Source organism: Bidens hawaiensis, unplaced genomic scaffold, assembly GCF_021521415.1.
Source record: "Bidens hawaiensis isolate Kalapana, Puna unplaced genomic scaffold, B.hawaiensis_p1.1 tig00038189_1, whole genome shotgun sequence".
NCBI classification, from domain to species: Eukaryota; Viridiplantae; Streptophyta; class Magnoliopsida; order Asterales; family Asteraceae; genus Bidens; species Bidens hawaiensis.
In genome coordinates, this window is record NW_027496706.1 from 50,724 (window position 1) to 56,421 (window position 5,698).

Here is a 5,698-nt window from a genome sequence, read left to right on the forward strand (position 1 = left end):
GACGGTGATGCAGATGTGGACCCAACTCAGTATCGGGCTATTATAGGTTCTTTAATGTACTTAACTGCTTCTAGGCCTGATATAATGTTTGCTGTTTGTCTTTGTGCTCGTTTTCAGGCAAACCCAAAGGAATCTCACATGAAGGGTGTGAAGAGGATCTTGCGGTATCTCAAGGGCAAACCGAAGCTGGGGTTGTGGTATCCGAGAGGAGGAGACTTGGAGCTAGTCGCTTACACAGATTCTGATTATGGAGGGTGCAATCAGAGTCGGAAGTCAACAACTGAAGGATGTCAGTTTCTTGGTGGCAGATTGGTGTCGTGGCAATGCAAGAAACAGACTTCGGTCGCAATTTCAACCTGTGAAGCAGAATACATGGCAGCATCCAACTGCTGCTCCCAGGTTCTTTGGATTCAACAACAGTTGCGCGACTATGGTCTGAATTTCTTACTTACACCTATTTGCATTGATAACACAGCTGCTATCTCAGTAACTAACAATCCCGTGAAGCACAGTAAAACTAAACATATTGACATACGTCATCATTTTATACGGGATTGTGCTGAGAAGAAACTGATTGTGCTTGAAAAGGTGGATACGCTTGATAATTTCGCTGATCTTTATACTAAAGCGTTTGACAAAACAAGATTTCAAAACCTTATCGAGCTGAATGGGATGATCAATCCCGAGTAACCATGCTTTTCATGTTATATTAAAAAAAAAAAAAAAAACGTCACTATCGCTTAAAATATGTCGGTTACCTCAGTTTGAAGGACTTGTCTTCGGATATGTTTTGGTCCTCATTTTCTACTTGTAGATTTTGAGGATAGCCATTAACCAGATGACTGAAAGTGACCGGGGCGGTTTATGATGAGTTTTCATTCTTTCGCTTAAAATTAGTCGATCGTACTTAGTTAGAAGGACACATACTAGTATGTGGTCGGTCCAGCTGATCCATTGGATCTTCGGGATAGCCGTTAACCTGACGACTTGACTTGATCGGGGCGATTGAAGTCAAAAATTTTTCTTTTAGGGAAATGAAATTATTTTTCAAGTCTACTACTTCGTAAGAAGTTCGTTAGCTATGTTTAACAGAAAATTGATCCAACCTTGGAAAATGATAGATATACTGATTCTGTGTGCTTAACTAGTGAAGTTATTAGGCTTAAAAGGCTTTAGGACAGTCATTGTATGTCATGGTAACTTTTTATGGTGCGTAAAAGTAGATGTGATACAAACTAAAACTACTTGATTTTACGTGGAAACTCCTTACGAGTTTTGCATGTCTTCATATATATCTTTCCGAATGATAGGCAGAAAAGCGATTACCCAGTCATACACGAGCCCGTAAGTGTTCTGATTCCCGTGAAGATAGCGTTTCAAGATACTGCAGTGATCCAGATTCGGGACTTGCAGTTGGTTACTACTCTGAAGTCTATGTAAATGTTTATCATAAAAAAAAAAAAAAAAAAAAAAAAAAAAAACTTATGAGTTATTGAAACATTCTAGAGTTCAACATATCAAGACTTCTTAATCATGGAGTAAGAAAGAGAACGGGAAGGAGATGAAGAGTAATTACAAACTTAATCAGACACTAAGGGTCGAAGTCAATTCGGGGTGACTTGGGGAAAGCCAAATACGCTTTGAGAATAGATAGGAGGCATCATAATCTCTGAGTTGTTGCCTACTTAATTTTTGAGCTTAATTGAACTTAACTCGTATCACAAGAAACGATGAAAACCATCGTAAGTTATATACCTGCTTACAACCTGTCTCTTTATGTTATAATACAGCTAAACACGGATCTATGTGACGGTCACGTAATTAGTATGATTTCTGTTCGGATCTTTTCTAAAACGTAGTAGTCCCTATCGAGACTGTAATTTGATCCCTTATACTTTATTTTTTAAAAGTTTCTTGTACTTAGTTAGTTTTATGATTTTATAACTGGTTACTTGGACCTGATCGTGTTATTTGATTCTTAAAGGGAAGTTTTAAAAGTTAATTGCAAAATGTTCAAATTATAAGGGTTCATTTTGTAAATATAGGCGATGTTGTTAAACATGCGAACTTGTGAATAACTTCGCCTAGGCGAAGTTAACCGTAACTTCGCCTGTATAACTTCGCCCCTATATAAGGATTTTCAAAAGTCATTCGTTCATTATTTTCATTATCAGCGAACTTATCCTCCGACTTTTCAGCGAACTTATCTGAAATCTCGGCGAACTTGTCGTTATTCCGATTACTTGTTCTTTTTCCCAGTTTCCGTTACGTTTCAAGGTTCGTGATGCCATTACATTGTATAATCATTGTTCTTCAATGATAATCAGTGGTCGTTTCGACCCGATTATGAACCTCGAACCGTCGGACCTTCAAATCGGACTTTGAAATCTTGTTGTTACGTGTTTATGAACAACCTAATCGTCTATATATCCTTAAAAGCTTGAGTTTAAGAGTCCTAAATCGTCAAAATACCCAGAAAACTTCAGATTTTCGAGTTTGAATCAATCTATTTGTCGCCGATTCATATTCAGGCGAACTTAGGGTTTCGTCGAAGTTATCCGTAACTTCGCCTGATGCTTATCTTCGCCTGAGGCGATGTTGTCATTAACTTCGCCTGAGGTGATGTTGTGGTAAGGCGAACTTAACGTTGAAGCGAAGTTGTGCCCAAGTTCGCCCCAACATTAACTTCGCCTGGACCTTTTTCTGATTAGTCATTAGACGAACTTAACGTTGAAGCGAAGTTGTGCCCAACTTCGCCCCAACGTTAACTTCGCCTATACAGAAGTTATCACAACTTCGCTCATGGTAATAAGCGAACTTGTGTTAAACCTTAACGTGTATCTAACTTGGTTCGTTTGTTGCAGATATGGCTGCAGTAGCAGGTGCTGGAGGTGCTGGAGGCGATGACGGAGATAACCAGAGGCAATTTTTTCCGGGTCACAATATGTACATTACCTTAGACCCGGAAGCGAGCGGAGTTGAAGACTACCGTGAGATCATCACATTCCTCATTCGCTCGAGGATATTCCACGCAATCACGACGACTCTGTCGATATCCTTACCCAATATCGAGGATTTCTGGCAAACGGTGGAATACGATTGCCGTGTTGAGCCCCCGGTTATGCGAGCAACCGTCAACAACCAAGAAATTCAGTTCTCGTCTGAACAAATACGGGTGGCGTTACGTTTTGGAGAGGAGACTCGGGACGACCCAACTGACTTTGTGGCTCCGTTTCGTGATGGAGCATTCCTACGAATGGGATATTCTGGTCCCTTGGGCGATACCCAGAGACGGAAGGGGTTCCTGCTCGATCAGTGGCGCTTCTTCATGCACGTCATGATTGTGTGTATGTCTGGGAGGAAGGCGGGTACTGACGGAATGGGTGCGACCATGCAGTCAGCAATGACTGCTCTGACTTATGACAAACGTTATAGCTTTAGTCAGATGGTCTTTTATGAGATCGACAGACAGAGGAGGGCGATTGCTCGTGAGCGGTTCATAATGTATCCAAGATTCATCCAGATGATCTGGAACCATGTGGCTCCAAATTTGCCTCAACGACGTCCAATACGATACGTGGAGAATGTGAGCAAACGTATCTTCGCTCAATGCCGCACATCCAGTGCGAAGAGCAAGCCTGAACTTCGTCCAAGGCATACTCCACTCTTTGGGTTCTTAATAAACCCGGGGTATGTGCCAGCTCGGGGGGATGAGTTCAGAGACCCTCAACCACGACAGGTACGAGCACCTCGAGATGTACCTGCTGTGCCTGTTGTGTCGGCTGAGGAGGATGTAGACCTTGATGCTGTATTTGGCGGCCAAGGATTCTTCGACATGGACCGTTTTGATCCACAAGAAGAGGTGCAGGTCTCTGCTGCACAGGTTCGGGAAGTGCGTGTTACTAGAGCAGCTACGACGGTGGCTGACTCAGATCTTGATGATGTTATGGATGAGGCGAGAAGGATGTTGGTGAGACGAGAAAGGACGATTGGGAAGAGAAAGAGGACAGTTGATGATACTGAGTCAGAAGAAGAAGAAGAGGATATTCACAAGCTGATTAGACGATCAAGACGTGAAAGGACAGGTGCAGGTATGGGAGCTGGAGAGACTTCAAGAGTTGTACGTTTTGCTCCGCCAGCACTGTCAGGTATGTCGATTGTTCCTACATCTGTCCAGGTCACAGGTTTAAGCGCCGCGGAAGTTCCCATGGTGGCTACATCAGCTGTCGGCATCCCATCAATCACTACTATCCAGCTGACGACTCCGGAGATTGTGTCTTTACCACCTCCAACGCTTACTCCTTCAGAGGTGGTGGCACAATTTGTAGAGTCGACAGTCGTTGCAACTGCAGGGTTGTCGGTCACGATACCACCTGCGGTTACGTCCACAACTGCTTCTGATGTCCCGGTTACATTCGAGATCCCTGCTGAGTATACTCAAGACACATCTAACATGAGGTTTGATTTCGATGCAACCCTCTCAGACTCGGAGAGAATAGCTGCACTTGAACGGGTCGTGGCAGAGCAATCGAGGATAAACTTTATCCAGACCCAGGCTATTCAGCGCCTTGTAGCAGAGAATCAACTACAGTCGTCCCTCCTGGTTGAACATGGGCGAATTATAGATGCTATGAAGGAGTTCTTGGCATCTCAGGGGGAGACAGGCTATAGAGGCGACGAGTTAAGGACAAAGAAGAGAAATGATAGAGACGATGATCCCAATGCATCGAAAGATGCAGGTGGTGAGTTGCCAAGAACTACTCAAGCTCTTGGGACTTCCACAGCTCAGGGGGAGTCTGCAGGTGCAGTTGGTGGTGATGAGGTGGTGATGGTTGATGATGATGATGTGATCGATGCGTTGAAAGAATTGGATGATGATATGCTAGAGGATGATGTGATGTTTGATGATGATGTGCTGCCTATTGAGGAGATTGAGAAGATTGGAGCACAGATTGTGATTGAAGATGAGATTGAAGAAGGTGAAATAATTGAAGAAAATGTTGAACACGAGATCCCAGATGTTGAGAAAGCCGATATGGGTACTGAGATGGAAAATGATGAGACTGAGTGGGAGGAGCAGCCTAGGTGGAAGGAAGGCTGTGCTCATTGGTTTATTAAAACTAAGAAGCCTGCTGTTCCAACCATGTTCAAGAAGAGTTATAATATCAAAGGCTATGCTGAGTCGAAGAAAGGAATTATTTGTTGGCTATATGATGAACATATAAAGTTGTTTGTGGTGAAACGTTTTGATGGGATTCAGTATTTTAAAAGAACGTTGAGATCTCTCAATACATTTCCTGAATGTGAGGTGAAGGATTTGGCTAGATTGGGGCTGATCAATAGAAGCGACGACAACATGGCAAGGGCTATTGGGAAGATCGTGTGGAAAGAAAGCATAAAAGAGAAGAAGTTTGAGTTATTAAAGCCACAGAAGGGAAAGCTAGTAGAAGATAAAGAAAGGGGAATGAGAGCAGATGGCAAGCCATGGATGGTAATGAAGTACAAACCGATTCGATGCATTAAGGAGGTTCCAATGAAGATTATGCCTCAAGATGTGTTGAAGAATCTTAAATGGTGGTATGTTGATTGCCAGACTGCTGAAGCCGTGATGGAAGACGAAGACGAACAAGCAGTGTTGAGGGTGTATGATCCGATGCATCTTGTTAACTTATCGAAAGCTGATCTGCAAGTGTTGAAT